This window comes from Pongo abelii, chromosome X (assembly GCF_028885655.2).
Source record: "Pongo abelii isolate AG06213 chromosome X, NHGRI_mPonAbe1-v2.0_pri, whole genome shotgun sequence".
Classification (NCBI taxonomy): Eukaryota; Metazoa; Chordata; class Mammalia; order Primates; family Hominidae; genus Pongo; species Pongo abelii.
Genome location: NC_072008.2, coordinates 92,252,510 through 92,277,577, shown reverse-complemented (window position 1 = coordinate 92,277,577; position 25,068 = coordinate 92,252,510). Strand labels below are relative to the sequence as shown.

Below are 25,068 nucleotides of genomic sequence, written 5' to 3'. Positions count from 1 at the left end.
GCACAATAAACATTACTGAATGTCTCTGTGTGTTGGGATGTTACACAGTGACCCTATTTGTAGAATATAAAGATCTACCTCAGAGCGTTTGTGGGAAGTTTAAAGGAAAAAACTCAAATGCAAAACACTTAGCACGGTACTGAGCATATAGTTGGCCCTCAAAAAGATGAGCTACATCTGAAGCTATTCTAGCCTTCTAGATCTGGAATGTTCAAGAAAAAGAAGTGCACTGAATATACATTGATTCCAGGATTTACCCAATAAATTCTTTAAAAAAATTTACTCTGGTAAACTGAGTGAAGAATTTACTTAATGTGTCATGAATTAATAAAGGTATTATAGCATTGTATTTTGTCTTCCTAATAACCAGACAAAAGAATAAACTTGTAATTCTGTAAGTGAACTCTCTCAGATTAGCTCTAAAGTAGTTTGAGCCTGAAGTCTTCAAACTACCGAAGTAGTCTGAATCGACGACCCACCCTGCTTCGGCTCTCCCTCCATGGGCAGCACCCACTGTCCAACCAGTCGGAATGAGATGAGCCAGGTACCTCAGCTGGAAATGCAGAAATCACCTGCCTTCTGCATTGATCTCCCTTGGAGCTGCAGACAGGAGCTGTTCCTATTCGGCCATCTTGCCAGCCACCGAGTCGCATTTCCCCCTCAAATTTAATTTAAGTTGTATATTTATTCCCATGCAGACTTGCAAGTTTAAGATAAGTGTACTTTATACTAAGAATATAGGAAAAGGGGGACAGTTTGGGGTCTGGCTGTTGGGAAGGGGTGGCTGCAAGATAGGCTGGGAAGATGCCAGTGGCAATGATGAAGGAAAGTGTCTCAGTTTCAAAAAGTTGTTGGATCAGTGTGAGAACCAAGAGTTCCAGGCTCTTGGAGGAACTGCTGCACCCCCAGTGTATGGTCAGCTTCTAGCTTTTTATTTGCTCCATAAAGACATGAATAATCCAAGATATCTTTGGGAAAGAGTACCATCTGCTATAAAATCTGCAAATTCTGAACTTGGGAGAATTTGCTCAATAGGAAAAAAATTCTGGCATAGAGATTTCTTCGGGATGTATACAACCCTCAATGCTTACCAGTAGCCTAAGACGTTCCAGTCAATTATGGAAGCACTTAGAGATACAACAAGGAGATGAGCCTTTGCCCTGCCCTCTCAAGCGTATAGCTCAATAATCGCTGATGATTTTGAAGCCTTTGTTGGATGTCCTGTAGAAGAGGCTGTGAAAGGTATATTAAAACAAGAATGGCAAGCTGACCCAACCATAAGAATGGTTATGCCCAGAAAGCCAATTGCAAGGGCCCTGGATGTTTCTTTTAACAAGTTTATTCCTTTGCCAGAGCCAATTCCAGTTCACCCATCCCCAGTGAAAAGCAGTTATCCAGACTGACGGGTTATGTGGCTTTCCTTGATAACTGATTTATCATCCTGAGTTTAAGATCCACCTTCAGAATCCTGTATATTGACAAATATAGAAATGTAAAGTTTTTATTTTCAATTTGTTGCATAGATGAAGCACCTCAGCATTTCTTACTGTGATAAAATATACATATAAAGTACAATGTTTTATGTACATTTTGTTCTTAAACATTATGCTGAATAGTTGTTGAAACAGTTCTCACTTTGTAATATTTAACAGTCTGGATGGAGCCTCTCATCACTACAGCAGTTAGTTTGTTTTTTAGTGACTTGTGAAATAAGATTTCCTGTTTCTTGTGGAACAGTGGTTGTCAACTGTCTTTTGTCTATGCAGATGCCCCAGCACACACCGCACTCTCATCTGTACCATTGTTGGATAGTGGTAATGATTCATTTGGAGTTTGAGGGCAATATCTGTATTGCTAGGGATTATGATTCACCCTCTTTGGAGACTATGCTCTCTTTTCTCCCCAACTTCTGAGATTCACTAATGTAAAATGCAGAAATATGTCTGAGGAACAAATAAACCATTTTTATACTAAACCAGTTTGTTAACTTTAGATGTTTTCCAATACTATGAGTACATCTATTGCTGGCAGTGGAGGGCTTGCCATGAAAATGTGACTTATTTAAGAAGTTCATGAGAAGCATTACGTTGTATTATCTCCTTTTATAAGATGGGAAAAGTTAAGTGTGGAACGCATTATATGGAGAAAGAAGCAATTAAGATATGTGATACACTTTGTACAACTATCCAATGGCCTACTGATTGCTTGCATTTATCCTTTGGGTCAAGTTCTGCCCTTTGCAGAAATACTAAACAAGTCTTTCATTCTCTGTGTGACACCCTTCTGAATATTTGAAGTTGCTGTTTTATATCTACAGGTTAAAACAACCCTTAGTTCATTTATTCTGCTTTTGTTCAATAAACATTTAAATGAAAGAAATATGAAAAATCTATCTTAATTTTTCCTGGCAAATTCGACCTTATTTTATTAATGCTAAAATTCCTTTACTTACTATTGTTATAAATATTTATGGATCCATACGGAATGGCAAATGTTGAAGCGAAGACACTACAGACATGTTTCACTTTTGCTAATAGCCCTAGTACTCGAGAATTTTTTTCTCATTTTTCTATCATAAGTGCTTTAGTTTGAAAGAAGAATGTTAAGTGTTTACCGAATATAAAACTATGTCTATGCTGAGGCTGGGTTTATGCAGACAGTAAGAGTGTGATGCTTTTAGTAGCCTGCAAATATAAATATATATTATATATATACTTATGTATGTAAAATAAATATTTATTAAACATCTTTAACATCTGTCCAAGCTTGAAATGTAAAGAGAAATATAGTCAGTTCTCAACTTCCAGTGACATTTTAGTCACTATTATTTTTTCCTCTTTTCTTTCCCAATTGGATTCTATCCTTATACACACAGTAGTTGCCCCTTATCTGTGATTTCATTTTCCAAAGATTTCTGTTACTCTTAGTAAATGGCAATCAGACAACAGGGGAGTACAGTACAATAAAATGTTTTGAGAGAAAGAGAGAACACATTCATATAACATTTACACAGTATATTAGTATAGTTGTTCTATATTTCCATCAGTTATTGTTGTCAATTTATTACTATGCCTTATTTATAAATTGAACTTTAACACAGGTATGTATGTATAGAAAAAAAAACAATATGTATAGGGTTCAGTACTCTTCACTGTTGTAGGCATCTACCAGACGTCTTGGAACATATCCCCCGCAAATAAGGTGTGACTATTGTACTCAGAGCCAATGATACTTCTTTAGGAGAAACACTATTTTTAAGATATACTTCACATGAAGCGCTACAAAATTCAACGATTAGTATTAAATGCAGATGTTTAACATTTTCTGTTTTTATGAATGTGTAAATATTATGAACTCAATAACCAGAGAAATTCTGCAACATGAAGAAAGGAAAATAAAGAGAAAATTAATATGTAAGATCTTTCAATACTAATATCTTGTAATCAGACTTAAACAAAGCACCCAAAATTTCTGCCCTAAATTCCAATTCTATGAAATTGGTATATTTTGTGAGTCATTTATTTGGATAAAGTGCTTTAAAAATCAACATTATAACATTTGAGTCCCATGAAGTTATTTTCAGTTTAGTATTGAGAGGTGAAGCCAGCTGGACTTCCTGGGTCAAGTGGGAACTTGGAGAACTTTCCTGTCTAGCTAAAGGATTGTAAACACACCAACCAGTGCTCTGTGTCTAGCTAAAGGTTTGTAAATGCACCAATCAGCACTCTGTAAAAACGCACCAATCAGCACTCTGTGTCTAGCTAAAGGTTTGTAAACGCACCAATCAGCACTCTGTAAAAACGCACCAATCAGCACTCTGTTTCTAGCTAAAGGTTTGTAAACGTACCAATCAGCACTCTGTAAAATGGACCCATCAGCAGGATGTGGGCAGGGTCAAATAAGGGAATAAAAGCTGGCCACCCAAGACAGCAGCCGCAACCCGCTCAGGTCCCCCTCAACACTGTGGAAGCTTTGTTCTTTGGCTCTTCACAATAAATCTTGCTGCTGCTCACTCTTTGGGTCCGCACTACCTTTATGAGCTCTAACACTCACTGAAAAGGTCTGTGGCTTCACTCCTGAAGTCAGCGAGACCACAAACCTACCGGGAGGAACAAACAACTCCAGACGTGCCACCTTTAAGAGCTGTAACACTCCCTGCGAAGGTCTGCGGCTTCACTCCTGAAGTCAGTGAGACCATGAACTCACCAGAAGGAAGAAACTCCGGACACATCTGAACATCTGAAGGAACAAACTCCGGACACACCATCTTTAAGAACTGTAACACTCACTGCGAGGGTCCGCGGCTTCATTCTTGAAGTCAGCAAGACCAAGAACCCACTGGAAGGAATAAATTCCAGACACAGTATCATATGTTAGCCATTTCTGCATTTGTTCTGCATCTGCCTTCATGTTTGCTTTGGATAACCTTAAGGAACATGCGGCCGGGCGCAGTGGCTGACGCCTGTAATCCCAGCACTTTGGGAGGCCAAGGCAGGTGGATCATGAGGTCAGGAGATCGACACCATCCTGGCTAACATGGTAAAACCCCGTTTCTACTAAAAATACAAAAAATTAGCCGGGCGTGGTGGCACGTGCCTGTAGTCCCGGTTACTCGGGAGGCTGAGGCAGAAGAACGACATGAACCCAGGAGACGGAGCTTGCAGTGAGTGGAGATAGCACCACTACACTCCAGCCTGGGCGACAGAGCGAAGATTCTGTCTCAAAAAAAAGAACATACTTCCATCACCTGAACAGCTATATCTACTCACTTCACTTAGAGATTTTAACTTTCTTAATTCTATTTGATCACTAGGGAAGATCACTTTGCTCACTGCCTTTGTGTCCATTGTCACCTCTCCCCCATTATTCATTTGCGACAGAGCAAAGATTCCGTCTCAAAAAAAAAAAAAAAGAACATGCTTCCGTCGCCTGAAAAGCTATATCTACTCACTTCACTTAGAGATTTTAACTTTCTTAATTCTATTTGATCACTAGAGAAGATCACTTTGCTCACTGCCTTTCTGTCCATTGTCACCTCTCCTCCATTATTCATTTCCCATTAGGCATTTTTCCAGTGTGAATGGCTAAATACTGTATTTTTAACATGGCATTGAAATTACTTCGTCTTCTTGGCTAATGACAAGATATTTGATCTTATCGCCAGTTAAAATACCTATATTAACAGATGGTGAAGTGCATCATAGTGAGCCTATGATTCTCAACCACCATCAACATCCCAATTTCTCAGGAGACTTTACTAATAATCCGTATAACCATCTAACCTTACCTACCACTGTCTCTGACAGTTGGCATATTTTAAAAAATTTTGAGGGTGAAAAGCAATACAATATGCTATTCAAGTTTGAACACTGATGTGTCTTGCTTTATTGCCACTGCTACACGTTTCCAGAAGATACTTTCTCATCTGGTTACTTACAACATGTGTTGTCTTGCCCCATTTGCCTAGAAAATTGACTCACTGGTTAGCAAAATTCTATTATTGATACCTTGTAGCTTTTTAAACATTGTCAACCCAAACCTTTGAAGCATATGGGGGTTGCATTTTCAGGTCCCAGGTAATTATTTCTTATTTGCTTTTCAATGGAATAATACATGCTGTAAAGGAAAACTTTACCATTATGTTTTTCCGTGCTTAGACTTCACAAATGTTATATCCCATATCAGCACCGAGGCCAAAAACTGTAACACAATAGTGGTAGTATCTCTACAGATATAAAATACTCCTACTAAAATTAAGATGTAAAATAAGAACAATTACTTAGGTCTCCTGTAATAAAAGAATGGTATTAAAACTGTATTACTCATAATATTACTGACATTCCCATTAGTACTGTGGCATACGCTTTCAAAGCTGTATACCCTGTTCAAATGGCGTGGTGTCTTTTTGCAATACTGTTTGTGTCCAAGCAGATACAAGGTTTATAGAGAATGCATGTAGGGAGCCATAAAACTGGTGGTAAACATATTTCTCCATGGTATTTTAGTACTTGGAAAAATTCAATCACAGGGAAATGTTTTGTTGTAAATATCTTAAAAGCCTTATACAGGCAATGGCTTCCCATAGCACCTATTTAAATAATTTTAAGAGTGAGAATAGGTCTTCTTATATACCAAAGCCCACATTCTTTAAATTTCTTTCATTTTTACATGTCTTGCTTTTGAAATTTAAAAAAGATTTAAGTACAATGCACTTTGTGTGCTAGTATGACAATGAAAAATCAGGCTTCCAACTTGCAGTGTTACCATGTTTTCCAAAATGAATCCAGGAAATACATTTTCACTTCAGCATAGGTTTTACTCTTTCTGTACAAGGTATCATTTGATGACTATAATTTGGCAAATAAAAATGACATGTTACATGCTCAATGTGCTTTACACGTTTGTGTAAGTTTTCAATGAGCCAGAGTAGCAAAAAAAGCCCTCAAAGTAGAGAACATCAGAGTTTAAATTAGAAGCAAAAACAGTTTAATGATAAATTCAGAATTTTTGGAATTGAAATTTGGAAATATTTTTTTCTGTTTTTATGATCTTTCTTGCTATTACACTTTGCCTTCTAGTCAGTCCTCAGAAATTTTATTTATGTTTGTGAATGGGAACCGTGTGTGATGTGTGTGTATTCTCTCCCTACCCTTCAAGATAGAGTAAAATGGCACTTCCCACATCCTTCCTTTATCCCAAAGAGTGTATTCTCTTATATGTATCTCAATAATCAATTTTATTAACTAGTACCTTTCTTCAAAATGTACTAGCAAACAATCCACAGAATAAAGACACTACACCTATTGAATGGGAGAAAATATTTGAAAACCATTCATCCCACAAGGGTCTAATGTTCAGAATATACAAGGAACTCAAACAACTCAATAGCAAAAAAACCCCAAAAAACCAAAAACCTAATAATCCCATTATAAAGTGGGCAAAAGACATGAATAAACATGTCTCAAAAGAAGACATACAAATGGCCAATGGGTAGATAAAAAAGGCTCCACATCACTAATTATCAGGAAAATGCAAATTAAATCCACAATGAGATGTCATCTTAGAATGGCTACTGTTAAAAAGAAAAAAAAATAACAGATGCTGGAGAAGATGTGGAGAAAAGGGAACTGATACAAAGTTGGTAGGAATGTAAATTAGTACAGTCACTATGAAAAACAGAATGGAGATTTCTTGAAAAACTAAAAATAGAACTACCATGTGATCCAAGAATCCTACTACTGGATATTTTTCTAAAGGAAAAGAAATCAGTATATCAAAGGAATATCAGAACTCTCATGGGTTTGTAGCATTATTCACAATAGCAAAGATATGGAATAAACCTAAGTGTCCATCAAGGGATGAATGGATAAAGAAAATGCGGTATATATACACAATAGAATACTACTTGGCCATAAAATAGAATGAAATCCTGTCATTTGCAGCAACATAGATGGAATAGGAGGTCCTTATGTTAAGTGAAATAAGCTGGGTACTGAAAGACAAATATTATATGCTATCATCCATACGTGGGAGCTAAAAAACATCTCATGGTGGTAGAGAGTAGAATGATAGTTATCAGAGGCTGGGAAAGGTATGTGTGTTGGGGGAAGGAGTTGAAGAGGTTAGTTAATGGGTACAATAATATAATTAAATAGAAGGAATAAGTTCTAATGTTTGATAGCAGCATAGGATGACTATAGTTAACAACAATATATTATATATTTCAAAGTAGCTAGAAGAGAGCACTTGAAATGTTCCCAACACATAGAAATGGCAAATGCCAGAGGTGATGAATACCCTAAATACACTGACATGATCATTTCACATTCTATGCTTGTGACAAAATACCGCATATCTTGCATAAAATATACAAATATTATATATCAATAAATTTTACTGGCAGTTTCCAATTGTTTTGCAAAAAGAATAAAGTTGTAATAAGGAAATATAAAACCTCCACCTGTTATCTAGCTGCCTCTTTTTAAGATTATGTAACATGCCTGCCAAAATATTGAAGCCTAAACAAGAATCATTCCTCCCTGCCTCTTAAAGATGTCCACACTTTTGAAGAAAGCAAAGATATAGTACAAAAACCTTTAACTTTGAAATCCTATGCAGTATAAATTTTCTGACCACACATATAGAATCTCATACTACCTACTAAAATACGTTCTACAAATGTTATTTATATGCTTTATCAGTAATCAAATAATCTGTAAAACAAACCCCCATAACACAAGTTTATCTATGTAACAAACCTTTACTTGTACGCCTGAACTTAATATAAAAGTAAAAAAACTTCACATGTTAACATCTTAAATCTCTAGTTAGACTTAAATTATTTGAGAGTGGGGACTATGACCTACTTATTCTTTTTCCTCTGCAGAGGCTATCATTTTGCTTTATACACAGTAGACAGTCAATAAATATCTGTTTTCTAAATTACATATGACAGAAAGTCATATGAACATTAGAAATAAGCTAGAGCTTCTTAGAGAGCACATATTAAGGCTTAGAATACAAAAGCCTAAGGGAAATAGATTCCTAGACTGAATTCCTAGAAACTTCCCATGATCCTTAATTTAAGGAAAGAGCACTCAACAGCTTAACATTCATTCTGTTGAATGTGGCTGAAGTGGGATTGTTCAATATTGTAAACATGTCTAGTGGTCAGAAAGCCAGTAATTAGGAGAGGATTTGAGGTATTGATTCACTGCTTATCAAATGAATATTCCCTAAATTCAAAATGAATGGGTTTACATAAGTGGAAAAGAAGTGTTGTATGATTCTTCTAGCATTACTGGAGATCATTTCTTTAAGTAGTGTTCTATGCTTAGTGTGAACTAGGTTCTTACTCTCTGAGAGTTAATTACCAAATTGTTTTATGTCCTTAGTAACAACATACTACAGCTGACCCTTGAACAATATGGGTTTGAACTGTGCAGGTCCACTTACACAAATTTTCTTCTACCACTGCCACCCCTGAGACAACAAGACTAACCAGTCCTCTTCCTCCTTCTCAGCCTACTCAACATGGATACAGTAAGGTTGAAGACCTTTATGATTATATACTTCCATTTAATAAATAGAAAATATATCCTCTGTTCCTTATAATTTGCTTAATAAATTTTCTTTTTTCTAGCTTACTGTATTGTAAGAATACAGTATATAATACATGTAACATACAATATGTGTTAATTGACAATTTACATTATCAATAAAGTTTCCAGTCAACAGAGGGCTATTAGTAGTTTTAAGTTTTTGAAGAGTCAAAAGTTATACATGTGGCCAGGCATGGTGGCTCATGTCTGTAATCCAAGCACTTTGGGAGGCTGAGGCAGGAGGATCGCTTTTGGCCATGAGTTCTAGACCAGGCTGGGTAACATAGCAAGACCCTGTCTCTACATTTTTAAAATTATCCAGCCATAGTGGTACACATCAGTAGTCCCAGCTACTTGGGAGGCTAAGGTGGAAGATTCCTTGAGCCCAGGAGGTTGAGGCGGCAGTGAGATATGATTGCATCACTGTACTCCAGCCTGGCAACAGAGCAAGACGCTGTTGCTTAAAACAAACAAACAAACAAACAAAGAGTTATATGTGAATTTTTGACTGGAGGCAGGTGGTGGTTACTGCCCCAACTTCTGCATTGTTCAAGAGTCAATGGTATTTACAATGTAAAGTGGATTTATTCTATTTAAGTCATAATATGTAGAAAAACAGAATTTTAAATTTGTGGATTCTAATCTCTTGTGTACCTGTTCTTTATTACATACAACAAATATAATTTAATACTGAATGCTGTACTTTCAAAAAAGACTAGCCATAGCTGTATACAACTTGAGCTGTGTCTATGCATACAACTAATTGACCCTTATTGTTGAATCATTTGGGTGTAAAAACATTTAGTAAATTCAAACAAAAAGAAACCAAATCAATTATCTTGCAAAGTTGACATCTTTTCAGATTGAATTGATTGTCCAATTCAATTTTAATGACAAATCTCTGTGTGTGCATACATGTATATGATAGTCAAGTGCATATAAAACGTAAAGCTACTCTCTCCATTTCTACCAAGAAACACAGTACACATGTGAAATATTTTTCTAGGCAAAATAAAATAATTTCCATAGTACTGAAGTATTATCCAAAATTGAATTACAACCAAGAAATTCAATTATTCATTGTAATTTTCCTTTGGTTAATTCCATTCCTCCACCTTTGTCAAAATGTACATCACTAGGGAAATAGGTGACATCTATTTCTATTGCCTTGACAAAAAGGTAGTTTTATGAGTCCTTTTGGCATCATATTTTATATGCAAAAATGTTACCTCTATGCTGCAGCGTCTCCATACACAGAAAATGCATTTACACACAAATGTATAGTATTTAACTACATTTTATCTTCTTATCTCCCTTCAGTGTTATGCACATGGCCATATCTTATACTTTGCTCAAATTCATTTATTAGAACCAAGATAGAGCTATATGCTGTTATCTAGGGCTTAAAAGATGTCAGACTCCTTTTCACACCTTTTGAATAAACACAATGATTTAGAACATTTTCACTGAAAATAATTAAAAGACAGGGATATGTTTTATAAATTGTATAGAGCATTTGAAACAGACTCCATCTATGGTTTTTGGAATTTTTTAAAAAACTATTGATACCAGATGCAACCTTTTGGGTTTTAATGGTTTCAAGAGGTTGTTGAAACCTAAAAGTTAGGGTAAATGTATTTGTGTTAGCCATGCAGACTAAACACTATCCAAATATTCAATCATCCTTTAAAGATCTAACCTAAGATTGAATACCTGATGCTGTAAAGCCACACAAAAATTCCATCAGAGACACGGGTGATTCCCTTCTTTCACAAGGAAGATAAAATTACCTCATGGGAGCTGCTGTCCTTTTCCATTACTGAAACCACAAAGAAGCCTCTACAATTTAACCATTTGTAATAACAAATCACAACTTTGTTCTTATTTCATGAATCAGTAATCATAGTTACACAATTTTTACATTCATAGTAAAATGGTCTAAAGTAATATAAATTGAGAATAAAGGTTTGTCTGAGGGGGAAAAAAACCTCTTAAGATGCAGACATATGGATTTTAAAAATACCTCTTGAATTCTCAAAAAGTGGAAAGCTAACCGTATAAGTAAGGACAAATCAGGAGAAAGTGTACTTAGATGTACCTTAGGAGTAGAGCCAGCCTATTTAAAACAAACAAATACCTTCTAAATATTCTTAGAGCCCCATTCAACTTTAAATTTAAGTTGGTATTTTATGAAGGAGGTTAAAAAAAAGAGAAACTTAAAGTGAGTTTCCAGTGACTTAAATGTGTCTTCTATGTAATGTGAATATAAATAAGGTTTCGTTTCCTGGCTGATAGTTTCTGAGCAGTTGTTTTCCTCTCTACTCTGCAATTCAGCCATTGGTGTGAGAAAAATCTCCATTCAGTAACAATAAGGGAAAGGGGAAATCCTCATTAGATTGAAGTGTGGGTATTATGAGTCAAAATAAAAGAAATCATAATGGAGAAGAAAAAGTGGGAAAGTGGTATGATTACAAATAATGTTTTGCATATCATTGCAGTCCAATGATTGTGAAAAGACATGCAACATGTAGAAGAAAATTCAGTTGCATACACTGGGGTCTCAAATTAGAGTAGGTAGTTATGTGGAAATGAACAGGCAAGAGACCCACACCCCACCAGGAATGTCAGGCAACCATAAGGTGGTCAGGTGGTTGTGAAGCTGTCTCTCTAAAATAGTAATTGGTTGCAGCTAGCACCAGGGAAAATCAGTCTCCCACTAGATAGAAAACACCTGAAGCCGGTGATCAGCAGCTTCCCAATGAGATCTCAGGAGCTGGGCGAGTAAGCTTAAGCATGCACACTAAGAGGCAAGCAAAATGGCAGAGTTTAACTGGTATATGATCTTCCTATAGGAATACTTGACTGATAAGGAAAAAAACATCTCAAGTGAGCATGCTCACAACTCCAGTAAACTGCGCATGCGGCCCCTCCCAAGTGCTAGCAGGCCACTACCTATGCAGACAGCCCACCTCAAGGGAACAATAAGACACAGACCCTGGAAGCATGCCAACATATAAAACCCCCAAGTCAATAGGTCAAGTAGTGCACTCGAATCTCTCAAGTTGCCCGCTTGGCCCTCTTCCAAGTGAACTTTACTTCCTTTCGCTCCTGCTCTCACACTTTTTAATAAATTTTCACTTCTTCTCTAAAACTTGCTTTGATATCTCCTCTCTCTCTGCCTTATGCTCCTCAGTACAATTATTTCTTTGGAGGAGGAAAGAATTGAGGTTGCTCAGACACATATGGATTTTCTGCAGCTAACAAAATAACAAGTTGCATTACAGTGTTGTGCTTTGGAGTAAAAAACCCTATTTATGTTTCACATTCTGGCCAGTGCATCTACATTTATTTCACACTGTAAAATAAGTGCTGACTCATTTTCTTTTCTTTTTTTTTTTTTTTTTTTTTTTTGAGACTGAGTTTCACTCTTGTTGCCCAGGCTGGAGTGCAATGGTGCGATCTCGGCTCATGGCAACATCCGCCTCCCGGGTTCAAGAGACTCTTTTGCCTCAGCCTTCTGAGTAGCTAGGATTGCAGGTGCACGCCACCATGCCTGGCTAATTTTTTTGTATTTTTTAGTAGAGACAGGCTTCCGCCATGTTAGTCAGGCTGGTCTCAAACTCCTCAGGTGATCCACCCGCCTTGGCCTCCCAAAGTGCTGGAGTTACAGGCCTGAGCCACCACCCCTGGATGTGGTGTTTCATTTTCTAGCCCTGAGAGAGTAAATTGGATCTTTTAATTTTCACTCAAAAGTGTCAGCACAAAATTATTATTTTCCATTTAAAACTCTAGAAACATGCTTCTATGTTGACACTAAAATTTGGTGCTATTTTTTTTAAGATTTATTTTTCAACTCCTCGTTAAAGGCAATTGTACTAGTCTGTTTTCATGCTACTGATAAAGACATACCCAAGAGTGGGCAATTTACCAAAGAAAGAGGTTTAATGGACTTACAGTTTCACATGACTAGGGAGGCCTCACAATCATGACAGAAGGCAAGGAGGAGCAAGCCACATCTTACATGGATGGCAGGAGAGCTTGTGCAGGGAGACTCCCCCTTATAAAACCATCAGATCTCATGAGACTTATTCTCTATTATGAGAAAAGCACTAGAAAGACCTGCCCTGATGGCTCAATTACCTCCCACCGGGTCACTCCCACAATACATAGGGATTCAAGATGAGATTTGGGTGGGGACACAGCCAAACCATATCAGCAATGATGATGAACAAAATTACTTTTGGAGGAAAATATTTTTTACTTCAGTAATCTTGAATTTGTTCATGGCTCCTGTTCATTAAATTAGAAATATTTTCCCAAGCCAGCAGCCAAAATATCATGCTGGAATTGGCAAATAAAATCTTAACAGAAAAATGTTATGTAGAATTATTTATAAGCACTTTGTAAACAATTAAACCAGCACTACTGTGAATGTTTGAGATGCTGCCATTTTCTTTATCTTTTATGACAAAATCAGTAAGAATTTTCATCAGACCAATTTGGACATGCTATTTCTATCTACTTTCTTATTCATCATTTACAGTAATAGTTTGGCTGTCTCCTTATTGTGATGATAACCATGACACAAAGGCATACGGCTCGTGGCTTGGTATCTGCAGGTTGCAGGTATCAACTGTGATATAATCATTAACAAGCACTGATAATCTAATGGGCAGCAGGTTGCTCTTTAGGTCATAAGTGCATGTGCATCTCCACTCTACTACTTAATATTGCAAGAACTTCTGGTACTGCTCTCAGTGCTCCAGTTTGAAGGGAGAGGAAATAGTGCCAAGATGCACATTTTGTTTATTTCAATTCTGTCACCCCACTGCAGAATGGTTATCTATCTGACTGTCTTCCACTCTGCCTTCTGTCTCCAATCTTTCTTCAGAGTATATACAGTGGGGGTGGTGTTAGGGGGTCACTATGGTCTATATTTAGTATTATGGAAGAAAGGAGCAGGATTCCAATTTCTTGTCTTCATGGCTTCTCATGTATAACGTTATAGATTCCCATATATTCCTACAGAGAGTTTATTCTTGTAATATGATTGTCGAATTCTGAGATAGGAATCATCAAATCTTGTTTCTGGCCATGTTTGAGAGCTAGTTATCTTAGGTTGTCTTTTTGTTGAAACTTATGAGAAGAATATCCTTTGAAATGTAATTTAGGGGGGAAGCAAAAATGAAACATACATGGCATATATGTAGCATATAGGAAGCAATGCCTTTAGAATTCTCCATTTTTCGAACTTCATCTCCACAATTCTACCTGTGGTCTTGTTGACTTGATGAATTATGCTCCTAAGATTTTCACATATTAAAAATGATTTTTCTTGACCCTATGCTGCCCGACTACCACATCACTCCTCTTCTTACATTTTGCAGCAAAACTCCCAGAAAGAGTTGCCTGTACTTACTTGACTTTCTTGCAAACTTACTTCAATTAAGCCTTTGTCCCATCTGTCCAAAGATCCTATTCTTATAAAGGTGGCCAATTATTCATATTTCTAAGTCCAAAGGTCAATTCTCTTAGTTTTCTTCCTACATCATTTACTCCTCCTTCACAGTTTCCTTCAGAAGTTCCTCTTCATCTGTCAAGCCTACATTGGAATGTCTGAGGGCTAAATCCTTGGGCTTCTTTTCTTTTTTAATCACTCCTTTGGTGATTCTGTCCAATTTCATGACTTTAAACACAATCTATAGGTTTATTATTCCCAAATTTATACCTCCAGCCTGTACCTCTGTCCTAGATTTCAGACTGTATATTTCACTGCTTACTCAACATCTTCAGTGGATGTCTTATAAGTACCTCAAAATTTACATGATCATCTCCCCTACCTAAATTCTCCTTCTAGAGACTTTTATTTCTTTATTTTTGAAAACCTTTTATTTTAGGTTCAGGGGTACATGTGCAGGTTTGGTATACAGGTAAATTGCATGTCATGGGGGTTTGGAATGCAGATTATTTCACCCCCCAGTAGATAAGCATAGTACCAGATATGTAGTTTTTTGATCATCTCTCTCCTCCCACCCTCCACCCTCTAGCAGGCACTGGTGTCTGCTGTTCCCTTCTTTGTGTCCTTGTGTACTCAATGTTTAGCTCCAACTTATTAGTGAGAACATGTGGTATTTGGTTTTACATTCCTGCATTAGTTTGCTTAGGATAATGGCCTCCAGCTCCATCCATGTTGCTACAAAGAATATGATCTCATTACTTTTGTGGCTGTGAAGTATTCTCTGCTATATATTTACTACATATTCTTTATCCTGTCTAGCACTGATGAGCATTTCTGTCGATTCCATGTCTTTGCTATTGTGAAAGTGCTGCAAGGAACATATGCACTCATGTGTCTTTAAGATAGACTGATTTATAGTCCTTTGGGCATATGCCCAATAATAAGATTGTTGGGTTGAATGGTAATTCTGTTTTAAGTTCTTTGAGAAATCACCAAACTGCTTTCCACAGCGGCTGAACTAGTTTAAATTCCCACCAGCAGTGTATAAGTGTTCCTTTTTCTCTGCAGCTTTGCCAGCATCTGTTATTTTTGATTTTTTATTAATAGCCATTTTGACTGGTTTGAGATGGTGTCTCATTGTGATTTTGACTTGCATTTCTCTAATAATTGTTGGTGTTGAGCATTTTTTTTCATATGTGTGTTGTCTGTGGGTTTGTCTCCTTTTGAAAGATGTCTGTTCAGGTCCTTTGCCTACTTTTTATTGGGGATGTTTGTTTTTGGTTTCTTAATCTGCTTACATTCCTTACAGATTCTAGATATTAAACTTTTGTCAGATGCATACTTTGCAAATATTTTCTGCCATTATGTAGGCTGTCTGTTTACTTTGTAGATTGTTTCCTTTTTAGTTTTTTTTTTTTATTTTTATCTTTTGTCCATATATTGTAGGTGTATATATTTGTGGGGTACATGGGATGATTTAATAAAAAATATGTAATGTGAAATAAGCACATCATGGAGAATGAGGTATCCATCCCCTCAAGCACTTACCCTTCGAGTTACAAACCAGTTATTCTCTTTAAGTTACTTTGAAATTTACAATTAAGTTATTATTGACTATAGTCATCTTGTTGTGCTATCAAATAGTAGGTCTTATTCATTGTTTCTATCTACACTTTGCACCCACTAACCATCACCAACTCCCTCCCCCGACCCTCCCACTACCCTTATCACCCTCTGGTAACCTTCTTTCTATTCTGTATGTCTATGAGTTCAATTGTCTTGATCTTTAGATCCCCAAAATAAGAGAGAACATGCTATGTTTGACTTTCTGTGACTGGCTAATTTCACTTAAGGTAATGATCTCCAATTCGATCCATGTTGTTGGAAAGTTTTTTGTTCTGTGCCTGACTTATTTCACTTAAAATGATAAATTCCAGTTCCATCCATGCTGTTGCAAATGACAAGATCTCATTCCTTATTATAGCTGAATAGTAATCCATTGTGTGTATGCACCACATTTTCTTTATCCATTCTTCTGTTGATGGATACTTAGGTTACATATAAATCTTAGCTACTGTAAACAGTGCTGCAAAAAACATAGGAGTGCAGCTATCTCTTCGATTTACTGGATTCATTTCTTTTGGGTATATACCCAGCAGTAGGACTGCTGGATCATATGGTAACTCAATTTAGATTTTGAGGAATCTCCAAATTGTTCTCCATAGTGTTTGTACTAATTTACATTCACACCAACAGTTTATGAGGGGTCCCTTTTCTTCACAACCTTGCCAGCATTTGTTATTGCCTATCTTTTGGATATAAGCCATTTTAATTGTGGTGAGAAGATATCTCATTGTAGTTTTGATCTGCATTTCTCTGATGATCAATGATGTTGAGAACTTTTTCATATGTCTGTTTGCTATTTGTATGTCTTCTTTTGAGAAATGTCTGTTCAAATCTTTTGCCCTTTCTTTGATCAGATTATAAGATTTTTTTCCTATACAGCTGTTTGAGTTCATTATATATTCTGGTTATTAATCCCTTGTCAGATGGGTAGTTTCCAAATATTTTCTCCCATTCTGTGGGATGTCGCTTCACTTTTTTGATTGTATCCTTTGCCACGCAGCAGCTTTTTAACTTGATATAATCCCACTTGTCCATTTTTTTTTCTTTGATTGCCTGTGGTTGTGGGGTATTGCTCAAGAAATTTTTGCCAAGAACAATGTCCTGGAGATTTTCTCCAAAGCTCTCCTGTAGTAGTTTCATAGTTTGAGGTCTTAGAATTCTGTCTTTCAATCCATTTTGATCTGATTTCTGTGTATGGTGAGAGACATTGACCTGATATTTCATTCTTCTGCATATGGATATTCAATTTTTCCAACACCATTTATTGAAAAGAATGTCTTTTACCCAGTGTATGCTGTTGGTAACTTTGTCAAAAATAAGTTGGCTGTAGGTGTGTGGATTTGTTTCTGGGTTTTCCATTCAGTTCCATTGGTCTATGTGTCTATTTTTATGCCAGTACCATTCTGTTTTGGACACTATAGCTCTGTGGTATCATTGAAAGTCAGGCAATGTGATTCCACCAGTTCTGTTCTTTTTGTTTAACTGCTTACAATTAAGTTACAAACTTAATTGTAAATTTTAAAGTAACTTAAAGAGAGTAACTGGTTTGTAACTTCGGCCATTCTTGGTCTTTTGTGTTTCCATGTAAATTTGAGGATTGTGTTTTCTAATTCTGTGAAGAATGTCATTGGTATTTTAATACAGATTGCATTGAATTTATTGATTGCTTCAGGTAGTATGGACATTTTAACAATATTGATTCTTTCAATCCATGAACATAGAACATTTTCCCACTTTTTAGTGTCCTCTTAAATTTTCTTCATCAGCATTTGATACTTTTCATTATATAAATCTTTCATTTTTGTGGTTAATTACTAGGCATTGAATTTATGTGTCACTATTGTGATATTGATAATGAGATATCTTTTTTGATTTCTTTTTCACATTGTTCACTGTTAGCCTATAGAAATGCTACTGCTTTTTGTTTGTTTATTTTGTATACTGCAACTTTACTGAATTTGTTTATCAGTTCTAATAGTTTTCTTGTGGAGTCTTTAAAATTTTCCAAATATAAGACCATATCATTTGCAAACAAGGATACTTTGACTTATTTCTTTCCAATATGGATGCCCTTTATATCTTTCTTTTGTCTGATTTTTCTAGCTAGGACTTCCAGTACCATGTTGAGTAACAATGGTGAAGTGGGCTTACTTGTCATGTTCCAGATCTTAGAAGAAAAGCTTTCATGTTTTCCCCTTTCAGTATGATACTAGCTGTGGGTCTGCATAAAATCCCCATATATATATTCCATTAGTTCTGTCCTTCTAGAGAACCCTGACTAGTACAGATTTTGGTACCAGGAGTGGTTCTAGAGGAACAGAATATTAAGAATGGAGTTCTTTCATTGGTTTTGGGGTTTCTACAGTTGGCTGCTTAATATGATTAGACCCCCAAATGCTAAAGATTTTACTTCTAATAGTATGGAGAACACTGATAGTTCTTGGGGTGAACTGTTTGGAAAGTTATGCAAAATAAATGCATTTGACACTCCTGATTCACTACTTGTGAGAAGCATGGAATTTAGTGACTCTATACATATTACTTTGACCATTTATGGAGAACCAAGGAACATAATGAAGCTGGTTGGTTGCTCCTAAGTTAAGTGGACAAAGTGATAAAAGAAAATGATGAACTAAGGGATTCTATCTCCTGGCTTCAGAAGGAGATACTGAGCCTCAAATCTGCTAAGATCGCCCTGAGTGAGAGTCTTGGCTCCTGTAGAGAAAGAGCTGAAATTGTGGAAAAACAAACACAAGCTGTTATTATGCAAGTGGCTGACCTGCAATGAAAAGTGCATGCACAGCCTTGCCAGGTGTCTACTGATAAAGTGAGGGCATTGATTGGAAAAGAATAGGACCCTGCAACTTGGAACGGGGATGCGTGGGAGAACCGTGATGAAGCTGAAACACTGAGTTTAAAAACTCTGATGAACCTTTCTTGCCAAAAGAAACAGCTTCCCCATCCCCAGTAGTGGCAACATCCCCTCCCCGACCCATGCTGCCATCAGCCTTTCCACCTTTGTTTGAGGAGGTAAACCCTGCACTACCTGAGGCAACAATTATGGCCTCCCCTGAGGCAGGTGCCAGGTAAGATAATGTTGATTCTCCTCAGGAGCGATCCCCAACAACCCTGTTTGCTTCTAAACCTATAACTAAAGTCCTGGGGGACACTTAGGGATGAGTTTGAGAGTGTGACCCATGAGGAGGTGTGCTACACTCGAAAAGAGCTGCTTGGGTTTTCTAATTTATATAAACAGAAATCTGGAGAACAGGCAAGGGAATGAATATTAAGGGTGTGGGATAGTGGGAAGGAATATAGTGTTGGATCAGGCTGAATTTATTGATTTGTGCCCACGAAGTAGGGACTCTACATTTAATGTTGTTAAATGTAACAACGCTGTTAAATACTGTTGTAAATTTTTCAGCTCTATTAGATCTGTTTGGTTCCCTCTTAAAACGGCTATTTTGCATTTCATCTCTTGTATATTTTTATTGTATTCCTTAGATTCTTTGGATTGGGTTTTGACTTTCTCCTGAATCTTGATCCCCATCCATATTCTGAATACTATGTCGGTCATTTCAGCCATTTCAGCCTGGTCAAAAACTATTTCTGGGGAACTAGTGTGGTTGTTTTGAGGTAAGCAGACATTCTGGGTTTTTGAGTTGCCAGAATTCTTGTGTTGTTTCTTTCTCATTTGTGTAGGCTGATGTTTCTTTAATATTTGTAGTTGCTGTCCTTTGGATGGTTTTTTTTTTTTGTATTTATATTCTTTGATGCCCTTGAGAGTTTCATTGTGGCATAAGTAGGGTTCAGTCAACTGGTTTCATTTCTGGAAGATTTCAGGGGGCGAGGGCTCAGCTTAATCACTTCTGGGCTGTGTGCTCTAACCCTGGGGGATGGGTATCAGGCTCCCAGCTTTGTTTTCTGGCCTCTCAAGGTTAGAAAACTGCTGCACTTGGGAGGATGAGATGTTCCCAGTCCATGAGCAGCAACAACCTAATGGCTGGTGCCAGCCAAAGTGCTTCACTGGGGCAGTGGCAGTGGGATGCATGCTTGCATATACATGCCAGCAGCCAAAACTTTCCATATTGGTACTAGCGATGAAATGCTGAGAACAAAATAACTTTGGAGCCAACCTTGTCTTCTGTTTTCCTCTCACATAAACTAACAAATCCCTCAGTGAACTGTTTTGTCTCTACATTCAAAATATATCCAGAATCAGGCCACTTTTTACCACTTCCATTGCTGCTACCCTGATCCAAGGCACTGCAACTCTCACATCACATTACTGCAGTTGTAATTTGACTATTCTTTCTGCCTCAGTTTCTGCTCCCCTCCAGTGTGTTATTTACCAGTATCTAGAGTGATACTTTGAGACACAAATCAGGTTATATCTCTTTTCTGTTCAGAATCCTTCAGTGGCTTTCCATCTCCAGAGGCTTCATATCTTCTCAGAAGCTTCAATTTTAAATCCTTAAAATAGCCTATGAAGTCTTACATGATCTGGACCCCTTTAATTCTCTGATTGTATCTTCTACTACATTCCCTTTCATTCCCTTTGCCTCAGCCACACTCAATCAAGGTCTTTGTATTTACCGTTGTCTCTGGCTATAATGATCTTTCCTCAGATATCAGCATGGTTAGCTCCCTCATCTACTACACAAATATTGCCTTCTATGATGCCTTTTATGGTCACCTTATTTTAAACAGAATGCCTTTAGTCTCCACTAACACAGACCATCCCTCTTGTCTGATCTATTATTTCCATAACACTTATTACAATGTAACATTAAATAAATAGGTAATAGACAGACATTAATATACAAATATAACGTTATATATGTGTATATACATATTTATTATTAACCTCATTACCTATTGCCTCCAACTAATATAGTCTCCATAACAGTAGGCAATTTTGTCTCTTTTATTTAGTGGTATATATTTAGCATCTAGAATACCCCCTGGCACATAGTAAAATGTCAATAAATGTTTGTGAAATGGTTGAAACAAAAATGAAAATATTGGCCAGGCACGGTGGCTCACACCTGTAATGGCATTTTGGGAGGCCAAGGCGGGTAGATCACCAGTTCAGGAGTTCAAGACCAGCCTGGCCAAGATGGTGAAACCCCGTCTCTACTAAAAAAACAAAAATTAGTCGGGTGCAGTGGCAGGCACCTGTAAACCCAGCTACTTGGGAGCCTGAGGCAGGAGAACTGCTTGAACCCAGACAGCAGAGGTTGCAGTGAGCTGAGATCACGCCACTGCACTGCCACCCTGGTGACAGAGTGAGACTCTGTCTCAAAAAAAAAAAAAATGAAAATATTATTAAGGTTCTAGTTTTTCGGGGCATAATGAATGTCTGTGGCATTTACAGAGAATAGTATTCATTTAATAATTCATATATTGGGCTGTGACTTTCTTTTCTATAGTCCTAAACCAGTAGTTAGTTGTTTTATTACTACCTAACATTGCATGTGTTTGACTTATTTCTAAACTTACTGAAGAAACCATTCTTCCATTTTTGGCTCAATATCACTAATCATCAGAGAAATGCAGACAAAAACTACAATGAGATATCACCTCACCCCAGTTAGAATGGCTATTATCAAAAAGACAAAATATTAATAATAAATGCTGGCAAGGATGTGGAGAAAGGGATACTCTAATACTCTGTTGATGGGAATGTAAATCAGTACAGCCATTATGGAAAACAGTATGGAGGGATCTCAAAAAAATAAAAATAAAACTACCATATGATCCAGCTATACCATTACTGGGTATATATGCAAAGGAAATGAAATCAGTATATCAAAGAGACATCTGCACACCCAGGTTTACTGCAGCACTATTCACAATAGCAAATATATGGAATCAACCTAATTGCCCATCTATAAATGAATGGATTATACTTTTGATGTCTTTTTACACCATGCTTAATGACTATTTGATGATGCATATAAATTAAAGGTTACTCAAATCCATATTTTTTTATTTTAATTCCCCCTTTAAAAAACTTTAAATGAAATGTATATATGTTACCTGGGGCATCTTGATAGACATTGCCTATTTTTATTTATACTAAAATAGATATTATTGTCATTAAAGTTGCAGATCACAGTTTATCCACTCAAAGGAATGTGGCAAGGGATGACAGCAGAAAGTGGTGTTCACAAACTACTTATTTCAGAAAGGAAAACTGAAAATTTTCTTAGTAACCTATTTAAATATAACATTTTTATTTAGAGAGAGTCAAAAAACACCTAGTAAGGGATTTATTTAAGCTATTTAAATGACATGAATATTATAAATGCAGAATAAATAAATATAGAAACTATATATTTATTTGTATAGTTATTTGTATTTTCAACAAAACAGTGATGTTTAAGGATATAGGACATAATGTGAAACAGAACCAGAAAATAGAGAGTCACTTAATATCAGGAAGTGTGTCTTTCAATAAATTTTCAAAATTTGGTAAGCTTCCTTTCTCCCTGAAACCACTGATAACCCTCTTCTCTAGGGATTTTTTGATGTGCAGAGACAAGTGTGAAAGTATGCAGCCAACAGACACATGAAAAAATGCTCATCATCACTGACCATCAGATAAATGCAAATCAAAACCACAATGAGATACCATCTCACACTAGTTAGAATGGCAATCATAAAAAAGTCAGGAAACAACAGGTGCTGGAGAGGATGTGGAGAAATAGGAACACTTTTACACTGTTGGTGGGACTGTAAACTGGTTCAACCATTGTGGAAGACAGTGTGGCGATTCCTCAAGGATCTAGAACTAGAAATACCATTTGACCCAGCCATCCCATTACTGGTTAAATACCCAAAGGATTATAAATCATGCTGCTATAAAGACACATGCACACATATGTTTATTGCGGCACTATTCACAATAGCAAAGATTTGGAACCAACCCAAATGTCCATCACTGATAGACTGGATTAAGAAAATGTGGCACATATACACCATGGAATATTATGTAGCCATAAAAAACAATGAGTTCATGTCCTTTGTCGGGACATGGATGAAGCTGGAACCATCATTCTCAGCAAACTATCGCAAGGACAAAAAAACGAACACCGCATGTTCTCACTCATAGGTGGGAATTAAACGATGAGAACACTTGGACACAGGAAGGGAAACATCACACACTGGGGCCTGTTGTGGGGTGGAGGGATGGGGAAGGGAAAGCATTAGGAGATATACCTAATGTAAATGACGACTTAATGGGTGCAGCACACCAAGATGGCACATGTATACATATGTAACTCACCTGCACGTTGTGCACATGTACCCTAGAACTTAAAGTATAATGATAATAATAATAAAAAGAACTTTTGTCCCAGACATTCTCCTTAACCAATGGGTAAACTCTTAAAGTCTAAAAAATGTACTTGTTCAAGGAAAACCAGAGCTTTCCCATTTGTACACCATTCTCAGTTGACTTAAACTATATGTGGTACTATGGAGTAAATATTAGTGTTCTCTCAAAATTCATATGTTGAAGCTTTAATCTCCAATGTTATGTTATTTGGAGGTGGGGCCTTTGGGAAGTAATTAGCTTCAGATGAGATTGGTGCACTTACAAGTGAGATTCAATATCTCTGTCTCTCCACCAAATGAGCAAACCTGGAAACAGGCTCTCACTAGACATGGAATCTGCCGGCACCTTAATCTTGGACTCTTGAGCCTCTAGAACTCTAAGAATAAAAAGTTTGCTGTTTAAGTCACTCAGTTTATGGTATTCTTGTTATAGCAGCCTGAACTGATTCAGACACGCTCTTTTGGAGTTTTTATGAAAGTAGTACGTGACTTCCTTTACCTCCTATATCTACTGCCTATGACAGACAGTCTGGAAAAAAGCATGTTATAGTTATTAAGCAGGCAGGCTCTGAAGTCAGATGGCCTAGGTTCAAATTAAGTTTCCACCACTTAGTGAGTGACCTTGGGCAAATTCCTTCTCTCTATGCCACAGTTTTATCTTTAAAATGGACTTAACAATAGTATCTACCTGATAATGTGGATTTGAAGTTTAAATGAGTTAATAATTGTAAAGTCCTTAGAGCCATACTTGGCCTGAGATAAGATCTTATTAGATTTTGATTGTTGTCATATTTTTTAAAAAATATTTTTAATGTGAGAGAGTAGATAAGAACAAAATGTAAATGCAAATATAACACTTCCCTGGTAGAAACACAGTACTTAAGAAGTTTTATATTGCTATGAAATTTCTATTGTTTTGTTCTGCTTAATAACAATATGAACTGAGCACATTATTAGCCTCTGAACATTTATTCATGTCGCCTAAAACAGCAGTCCCCAACCTTTTTGGCAAAAGGGACTGGTTTCATGGAAGACAATTTTCCCACTGACAGTGGGGGAAAATAGTTTCAGGATGAAACTGTTTCACCTCAGATCATCAGGCATTAGTTAGATTCTCATAAGGAGCCCACAGCCTAGATCCCTCGCATGCGCAGTTTACAATAGGGCTCGCACTCCTATGAGAATCTAATGTCGCTTCTGATCTGACAGGAGGCGGGGCTCGAGGAGTAATGCTCCCTTGCCTATAGCTCACCTCCCGTTGTGTATCCTGGACCCTAACAGGCCACAGACCTGTACTGGTCCAAGGCCCAGAGGTTGGGGACCCCTGAAATAAAACACCTCATATCTTCACTCTAATTTAAACACAACATATTCTTCCTCCAACACTTAACTCAGATCCCACCTCTTCCACAAAGCCCTTCGAGACTACACAGTCCATTGCGCCTACACTTAAAGCATCAATTGCCTTTACTAGTCATTTGCAAAGTAATCTTTTAATGCTTTGTGACATTCACTTTTCTGATGTGTTTATTGTTCCTAAAT

At 36.9% G+C, this 25,068-nt stretch overlaps 1 protein-coding gene and 1 pseudogene across 6 annotated transcripts in view; one reads left to right on the top strand and one right to left on the bottom strand.

The window, feature by feature from the left end:
- The window catches only part of DACH2 (dachshund family transcription factor 2), a 672,286-nt gene that overhangs the window by 32,865 nt on the left and 614,353 nt on the right, over positions 1-25,068 (bottom strand). The window lies entirely within an intron of this gene.
- LOC100443858 (COP9 signalosome complex subunit 8-like) lies at positions 805-1,432 on the top strand (annotated as a pseudogene).